A 9,733-nucleotide genomic window follows, 5' to 3' on the forward strand; every position below is an offset into this window, starting at 1 on the left:
GCAGTGAGCCAAGATCGCACTACTGCACTCCAGCCTGGGCAATAGAACCAGACCTTGTCTCAAAACAAAACAAAACAAAACAGAAAAAAATATATGTAGTTCATGTTCTTTTGTTGCTGAATAATATTCCATGGTATAGATATATCACAGTTTGTTTATCCATTCACCTATGGCTTCCAGTTTGGGACAATTGTGAATAAAGCTGCTATAAGCACTCATGTGTATTTTCGGTGGGGATGTACATTTACAACTTCTTTGGATAAATATCAAGGAGCTTGATTACTGGATTGTGTAGTAAGAGTATGTTTAGTTTTGTAAGAAACTGCCCAACTCTTCCAAAGTAGTGGTGCCGTTTTGCTTTCCCACCAGCATTGAGGGAGAATTCCTGTTGCTCCACATTCTCACCAGCATTCGATGTCGTCGGTGTTCTGGGTTTTAGCCATTCTGATCAGTGTTTAGTGATATGTAATTGTTGTTTTAATTTCCAGTTCCAGGCCGGGCGCGGTGGCTCAAGCCTGTAATCCCAGCACTTTGGGAGGCCGAGACGGGCGGATCACAAGGTCAGGAGATCGAGACCAGCCTGGCTAAATATGGTGAAACCCCGTCTCTACTAAAAAATACAAAAAACTAGCCGGGTGAGGTGGCGGGCGCCTGTAGTCCCAGCTACTCGGGAGGCTGAGGCAGGAGAATGGCATAGACCCGGGAGGCGGAGCTTGCAGTGAGCTGAGATGGCGCCTCAATGACTGCACTCCAGCCTGGGCGACAGAGCGAGACTCTGTCTCAAAAAAAAAAAAAAAAAATTTCCAGTTCCCTGGTGACATATGATGTTGAGCATCTTTTCATACAGTTATTTGCCATTTGTATGTCTTCTTTGGTGAGATATATATTCAGACCTCTTACTTACTTGTTAATTAGATCATTAATTTTATTATTATTGACTGTTAAGAATTCTTTGTATAATTTGGAGTAAACAGATAGCCTACAGAATGGGAGAAACTATTCACAACTACATGTCTGACAAAGGTCTACCATCTAGAATCTATAAGGAATGGAAACAAATTGACAAGCAAAAAAGACATTTCTCAAAAGAAGACATGTAAGTGCCCAAGAAACGTGAAAAGATGCTCAACATCACTAATTCATCAGATAAATGCAAATAAAAACCACAATGAAAAAACATCTCACACCAGTAAGAATGGCTACTATTACAAAGTCAAAAAACAACAGATGCTGGCAAGACTGTGGAGAAAAGAGAATGCTTATACACTGTTGGTAGGAATGTAAACTAGCTCAGCCACTGTGGAAAGCAGTTTGGAGATTCCTCAAAGAACTAAAAACAGAACTACCATTCAACCCAGAAATCCCATTATTAGGTATATATCCAAAAGAAAAATTGTTCTACCAAAAAGACACTTGCACTTATGTGTTCATCACAGCACTATTCACAAGAGCAAAGATATAGAATCAACTTAGGTGCCCATCAGTGGTGGATTTGATAAAGAATACATGGTACACATATACCATGGAATATTATGCAGCCATAAAAAGGAACAAAATCCTATGCTCTGCAACAGCATGGATGCAGCTGGAGGCCATCATCCTAAGTGAATAAACCCAGGAACAGAAAATCAGATGCCACATGTTGTCACTTATAAGTGGAAGCTAAACATTGGGTACTCATGGACATATAGATGGCAACAAGAAAGCAATCTTATTTTAAAAGGCTACCAAAAAAATAAAATAAAATTTTAAAAAGCCTAGGAATAAATTTATCCAAGGAGGTGAAAGACCTTTACCATGAAAACAATAAAAGATTGATGAAAAACATTGAAGAGGACCTAGAAATGGAAAGACATTCCATGTTCATGGGTTGGAAGAATTAATATTTTTTAAATGACCACACTATTCCAAATGATCTACAGATTAAGTGCAATCTCTATCAAAATATCAATGATATTCTTTGCAGAAATAAAAACAATCCTAAAATTCATATGGAACCACAAAAGACTCGGACTAGCCAAAGCAAATCTGATACAAAGAACAAAGCTGGAGGCATCACACTGCCTGACCTCAAAATATAGTACAAAATAATAACCCGAAAAGCACAGTCCTGGCATAAAAACAGATACATAGACTACTGAAACAGAATAGAGAACCCAGAAATAAATACATGTATCTACAGCCAATTGACTTTCAACAAAGACATCAAGAATGTACACTGGCTGGAGGACAGCCTCTTCAATAAGTTGTACTGACAAAACTGGTTATCCATATGCAGAAGAATAAAACTAGACCCCTATATCTCACCATATATAAAAACAAACTCAAAATGGATTACAGACTTAAATGCAAGACCCAAAACTGTAAAACTACCAGAAGAAAACCTAAGGAAAATGCTTAGGTCATTGATCTAGGCAAAGATTTTATGGATGAGACCACAAAAGCACAGGTAACAAAACGAAAATAGACAAATGGGATTATATCAAACTAAAAAGCCTCTGCACAGCAAAGGAAACAATCAACAGAGTAAACAGTGAACTTGCACAATGGGAGGAACTATTTACAAACTACTTATTTGACAAGGGATTAATATCCAGAATAAATAAAGAACTCAAATAACTCAATCGCAAATAAAACACAACAAAGAACCCTATTTTTTTTTTAATGGGCAGATGATCTAAGTAGGCATTTTTCAAAAGATCTACAAATGGCCAACAAGTATAAGAAAAAATGCTTAATATCATTAACCATCAGGGAAATGCAAATCTAAACTGCAACGAGATTTCATTTCATCCCAATCAGAACAGCTATTATCAAAAAGACAAAAAATAACAAGTACTGGAGAGGATGCAGATTAAAGGGAATTCTTACACACTGTTGGTGGATATGTAAATTAGTACAGCCACTATGGAAAACAATATGGAGGTTCCTCAAAAAACTAAAAATTAAGCTACCATATGATCCAGCAATCCCACTACTGGATATACATCCAAAGGAAAGAAAATCAATATGTTAAAGAGATATCTGGCTTTCTGCCTCCACTACTCCCATGGTGCCCATGAGAAAGCTGTGGTGAAGGGAGGCAAAAAAAAAAGCAGGTTCTGAAGTTCACTCTTGATTGCACCCACCCCATAGAAGATGGAATCATGGATACTGCCAATTTTGAGCAGTTTTTGCAAGAAAGGATCAAAGTGAACTGAAAAGCTGGGAACTTTGGTGGAGGGATGGTGACCGTCCAAAGGAGCAAGAGGATGATCACCATGACATCTGAGGTGCCTTTTTCCAAAAGATATTTGAAATACCTCACCAAAAAATATTTGAAGAAGAATAATCTTCATGATTGGTTGTGCATAGCTGCTAACCGTAAAGAGAGTTACAAATTATGTTACTTCCAAATTAACCAGGACGAAGAAGAGGAGGAAGACAAGGATTAAATTTCATTTATCTGGAATATTTTGTATGAGCTCTTGAATAAAACTTGGGAACCCAATTGGTGGTTTACCGTTGTATCTCTGCAGTGTGGATTGAACAGAGAATTGGAAATCATAGTCAAAGGGCTTCCCTTGGGCCACCACTCACTTAATTGTAACATGATTTTTTTATTTTTTATTTTTTTCTGCTTGAAAATTTCAATTCTTGTGGTAATACTAGAGTAGAAGGAGAGGGTGACTTTACGGAACTGACAGACATTGGGCAGGCAGATGAGGGCGTGGAGGTATGGGCTGAAGGGACTGTTTTATTTTAAAAAGTGTGACTGTCAATTGTTTCTGTTGCTTCTCCCAAAGAATGATTCAGGGATACAAGTGGGCTCCTCTCATTCATTAAAAGAAATCGTAGCGAGGTGCGGTGGCTCATAACTGTAATCCCAGCACTGAGTCCTTAACCTGTGGGATCTGGCACTATCTCCACGTAAATAGTGTTAGAATGGAATTGGAGGACATTCAGCTGGTGTCTGCTGTTTGGTTGAGGGGAAAGATCCCCATACATCTGGGAGGCTGAGGTGCGCGGATCATGAGGTCAGGAGTTCGAGACCAGCCTGGCCAACACGGTAAAACCCCGTCTTTACTAAAAATACAAAAATTAACCAGGCAGGGTGTCAGGCGCCTGCAATCTCAGCTACTCGGGAGGCTGAGGCAGGAGAATTGCTTGAACCTGGGAGGCGGAGGTTGCAGTGAGTCTAGATTGCACCACTGAAGACTCCGTCTCAAAAAAAAAAAAAAAAAAAAAAGAGAGAGAGAGAAAAGAAAACGCGACATCTTTCTAAGATTCTCTGCCTGGGAAAATGACAGTGTCAATAAAATGTGGGTTTCTGGGCCATTCATCTTACTTTGATTTTTTTATTACAAATTTGTCTTGATGCACACAATTACGTCTACTAATCCCCTTCTTCCTAGAGAGAGAAACTGTGCTCCTTCAGCGTTGCTGCAAAGTCCATCACTCTCCATAAAGGGGTTTGGGGAATTGATTGTAGAAGTCCTAGGTTCTAAATTAACTAGATGTGTACAAAAATGAATGTGTAAGTGATCTGTTTCTACAAGTCTTTGCAACAATCTGTCACTTTGGTCTCCAGCAGAGGGCGCTAGAGGAATAGTGCTTCCAGATGTGGCCTCCTGTGTGGGGCCTGAAGAAGGCACTGGGAGGCCCCCCATGCCAAAGAGATGGAAGGTGCCCGGGAAATAGCTGCCTCATGCGACTTAGGTCATGACGCTGGATTTAATGTCAGAAGTCATTCTACAAACAGTGGTGTGGCGCCGTGTGTGCAGAGGCTAGAGAACTGCCGAAAGGGGCTACCAAGGCTGTGAAAAAATACACAATTGTTGCCGTGAGTGACTTTGAAAGACGCTGGTGCCTTGTAGTGCCCTTCTGAAATTCAAACAATAATGCAGAAGTGTGTGTTTTAGAATTTACGGTGTATGAAATTCATGTTTTTAAAAGTGCTTGCCTACAGATGGTTTCCACACCCGACATTGTGCTCTGCGAGTGGCATAGCTGGAAATTCAATGTTCAATCCTATTTTGGCTCCAGTTTAACATTTGGTGCTCTGTGGACTCAGTTGAACTTGTTGAGGCTTTGCAAATTCACTTGTGTTAAAGGCTCTAGCATTTTCCATTCCTATGCAGATTTCTTTGAAGCAGAATTGCCTGCATATTTCTTCTCTGCCTTCACAGAAGGCAATGTCCCTTACCATGATTATTAACTATAAGTTTGTGGCTTGAGTTTACAAGTTTTACTTGTTTGTTGCATTGATGTTCCCATGTAGTAAGTAATTTTTAGTTTGGTTGTGAAAAAAACCCTGGGCTGAAGTTAGCATTTAAGTTACAAAACAAAACAAAACAAAACAAAAACAAAAAAGCTAGTCCCAGATTTAAAAAATTGTAGTAAAATTGAAACTCACTGGTTTTTCTCTGAACTCTTGTAATCAAGTTTTGATCACATTTTCTATTAAAGTGGCTAACACATGGCTACAAAAAAAAAAAAAAGAGAGAGAGAGAGAGATCTGCATTCCTGTGTTTATTACAACACTATTCATGATGGCCAAGATATGATATCAACCTAAGTGCTCACCAACAAATTAATGGATAAATAAAATGTGGTCTATAACCACAATGAAATACTATTCAGCCTTAAAAAATAAAATTCTGTCATTTACAGCAACATGAATGAACTTAGAGGATTTTATGTTAACTGAAATAAGCCAGGCACAGAAAAATAAATACCACATGTTCTCACTTATATGTGGAAGAATAAAAAGTTGAGCTCATAGAAGCAAAGAGTAGAGTAGTGGTTATTAAAGGCTGGGAAAGGCAGGGAGGTGGAGAGAATTGGGGGAGGTTAGCTAATGGACAAAAAATTACAGCTGGATAGGAGGAAAAAGTTCTAATGCTCTATAGCATTGTAGGGTGACTATAGTTAACAATAATTTATTATATATTTTTAATAGCTGGAACAGAGGATTTTGAATGTTCCTACCACAAAGAAATTATAAATGTTTGAGGTGATGGATATGATAATTACCCTGATTTGAGCATCACACTTTGTATACATGTATCAAAATATCACACTGTGCCTCATAAATATATGCAATTATATGTCAATTAAAAATAAAAAAAAAAAAGAATCTATTCACCATATATATGAGAGCTTTTTCTGACTCTCGATTCTATTTCATTGGATATGTCTGTCCTTATGCCAGTGCCATTCTGTTTTAATTACTGTAGCTTTGTAGTAAGTTTTGAAATCAGAAAGTGTGGGTCTTCCAACTCTATTCTTCCTTATCAAGATCGTTTTGGTTATTCAGGGTCACTTTCAATTCTATGTAAATTTGAGGATCAGCTTCCCCATTTGTGGAAAAAAAAGGCTGTTGGAATTTTAGAAGAGATTGTATTGAATTTGCTGATTATTTTCAGCAGTATTGACATCTTAACAGTGGTACATCTTCCTATCCACAAGCACAGAATGTATTTTCAGTTACTTTGATCTTTTTAATTTTTTTGTATTTTTATCTTTTATAGTTTTCAGTGTATTAATCTTTCACTTCTTCAGTTAAATTTATTTCTAAGTATTTAATTATTTTAGATGCTATTGTAAATGGAATTTCTCTCTTAATTTCCTTCTAGTGTATAGAAAACAATTTGTTTTTGTGTGTTGATTTTGTATACTGCAACTTTGCTGAATTCATTCATTAGCTCTGAGTTTTCTTGTGGATTCTTTGGGGTTTTGTATACAAAGGATTCTGTCATCTATACTTAGAAATAGTTTCACCTATTCCTTTAGATTTGGATGACTTTTTTATTTTATTTTATTTTTTTAGATGGAGTCTCACTCTGTTGCTTTGGCTGGCATGTAATGGCACGATCTCAGCTTGCTGCAACCTCCACCTCCCAGGATCAAGCGATTCTCCCACCTCAGCCTCCAGAGTAGCTGGGATTCCGGGCACCTAACATCATGGCGGGCTAATTTTTGCATTTTTTGTAGAGACAGGATTTCGCCTTATTGGCCAGGCTGGTCTTGAACTCCTGATCTCAGGTGATCTGCCTGCTTCGGCCTCTCAAAGTGCTGGGATTACAGGCATGATCATCGCGACCAGACCGTTTGTTTTTTGTATTATTTGTAGAGACAGGGTGCCACTATGTTGCTCAGACTGGGCTCAAACTCCCAGGCTCAAAGAATCTGCCCACTTTGGCCTCCCAAAGTGCTGGGATTACAGGCGTGAGCACCACACCCAGTCTATTTGCTTTTCTTGTCTTGCTAGAACTTTCAATTCAGTGTCAAATAGCAGTGGGAATCTTTTTCTTGTCCCTTGTCTTAAGGGGAACTCATTCAGTTTTTTTTTACCATTGAATATACTGTTAGCTGTTAAGTTTTCCAGAAACACACTCTATCATGTTGAGAAATTGTCCCTATGTTACTAATTTGCTGAGAGTTTTTTGTTTTTTTTTTTTTTTAAGATGGAGTCTCACTCTGTCACCGAGGTTGGAGTGCAGTGACACCATCTCCCCGCCTCAGCCTTCCAAGTAGCTGGGACTACAGGTGCCCACCACCACGCTCGGCTAATTTTTGTATTATTTAGTAGAAACGGGGTTTCACCATGTTGGCCAGGCTGGTCTTGAACTCCTGACCTCAGTTGATCCACCCATCTAGGCCTCCCAAAGTGCTGGGATTACTGGCGTGAGCCGCTGCACCAAGCCGAGAGTTTTTATTATGAAAGAGCCGAGAAGTTTTATTATGAAAGGGTGTTAAATTTCCTCAAATGCTTTTTCCATGTCAATTGAGATGATAATGTGATTCTTTTCCTTTTGTTCAAATTGAAACGTCCTGCATTCCATGGTAAAATCCCATTCGATTGTGAATAATCCTTATGGTATACTGATGGAGTCAATTTGCTAATTTTTTTTTTTTTTTTTTTTTTTTTTTGAGCCAGTCTCACTCTGTCACCCAGGCTGGAGTGCAATGCTGTGATCTCAGCTCACTGCAACCTCCGCCTTCTGGGTTCAAGCAATTCTCCTACCTCAGCCTCCCGAGTAGCTGGGATTACAGGCTCATGCCACCACGCCAGGCTAATTTTTGTATTTTTAGTAGAGACAGAATTTCACCATCTGGTCGCGAACCCCTGACCTCAGGTGATCTGCCTGCCTTGGCTTCCCAAAGTGCTGGGATTACAGGCATGAGCCACGGCGCCTGGCTTTGCTAATATTTGTTAGGGATTTTCCATCTATATTTATAAGCAATGTTAGTCTGCAATTTTCTTTCCTTGTGATGTCATCTGGCTTTAACAGCAAGGTAATGCTGGTTTCACAGAATGCATAGCAAGTTTTCCTTGCTATCCCCAAAACTTAAATTTTTTGAATTATTTGAGAAATAATTTGTGTTAATTTTCTTTGTTTAGTAGAATTCACCTGTGAAGCCATCTGATTCAGGACTTTTCTTTTGGGGAAGTTTTTTCTTAATTATGTTTACAATTACTTTGTTATAGAACTGTTGAGATTTTCTATTTCTTGTGTCAACCTACAGAATTTCTACGTTTCAAGAAATGTGTTCTTTTCCTCTAGGTTGTCCATTTTTTCATCTATTTTTCTATTCTCTTATAATCCATGTTATTTCTGAAAAATCAGTGGTAATGTCTCCATTTTCATTATTATTATTATTTTGCAGGTTTAGAGCTTTATTATCAGTCTATACGTAACTAAAGTTCAAAGCAAATTCAGTTAATTCAATTCTGCTTAAGGGGACCTTGTAAAGTAACAATACTTGGTATTACATGCCTCATATGATCCATTTCAAACCATAGATAATTATACCTTTGTGTCACTATTTCAAGAGACAAATTTGAACAGCTAAAACATCTTAAAAATGCACCAAGCTTATGAAATCTCAAACAAAACTTGAATTTTCTGTACATATTCCTGTCAAATGAAGTAATTTCCTGTACACCACTTATCTTGCAAACTGTTCTTTGTTTTTTTAATTTTTCTTTTTATTTTTTATTTGACCTACATCGGCTCCGAGACCTAGAGAAGGATCCCGACGGCTTGTGATTTCTCTCCGGAGACAGCGATCTCTCTTCTCCTAACTCTAGAAAGGGACCTGCTCCCGCAGCGAGAGAGGCTTCTCCTTGGAGATCTGCGACGAGGTGGAGGACGCCTCCTGCGATAATCATCTCGAGGGCGACGACCCCGAGAGGGAGGTGGGCCACGATTTCTACTTCTTTTTTCATCATTCGACAGTTCCACTCCTACACAGCGACCATATGGTGTTCTTCCATCTAGCTCTCGGATCGCATCAGCTGCACCTCGGGGATCTTCAAATTCAACAAAAGCAAAGCCGGCAGGGTTTCTAGCAACCCACACACTTCAGAATGGTCCATAGTAGCCAAAAGCCCGTTCCAATTCAGTCTTGTTGCCATTGTTTCCAAGATTGCCTACACAAACCTTACAGTCCAATGGACAGGAATCACAATGCATTTCGAGATCTAGGGTAAAAAATGCGGAGGCTCAAACCCATACACTCCGTTGTGTCTTCCCGCTTTCCTCCCTCCCAACCCCCAGCAACGAATGCTCTGGCTCACCCGGCGTCCACGAAATGGCTGTCCATTTTTATTCTTATTTTTATTTAAGTCATTTGCATCTTTTCTCTTTTGTTTTTTGTCAGTCTAGATGGAAGCTTGTCAATTTTGTTTCTCTTTCCCAATAAATTATTTGCTTTATTGATTTTTTCTATTGCTTATTGTCTCTAC

The 9,733-nt window shown here is 38.8% G+C and overlaps 2 pseudogenes; one reads left to right on the plus strand and one right to left on the minus strand.

Moving 5' to 3' along the window:
• The first annotated feature begins 414 nt into the window (after positions 1 to 414).
• LOC126933818 (60S ribosomal protein L22-like) lies at positions 415 to 3,657 on the plus strand (annotated as a pseudogene).
• A 5,317-nt stretch (positions 3,658 to 8,974) lies between these two features.
• On the minus strand, positions 8,975 to 9,524 carry LOC126933934 (serine/arginine-rich splicing factor 3-like; annotated as a pseudogene).
• Between the last annotated feature and the right edge of the window lie 209 nt (positions 9,525 to 9,733).

Source organism: Macaca thibetana, chromosome 13 (genome assembly GCF_024542745.1).
Source record: "Macaca thibetana thibetana isolate TM-01 chromosome 13, ASM2454274v1, whole genome shotgun sequence".
Lineage (NCBI taxonomy): Eukaryota > Metazoa > Chordata > Mammalia > Primates > Cercopithecidae > Macaca > Macaca thibetana.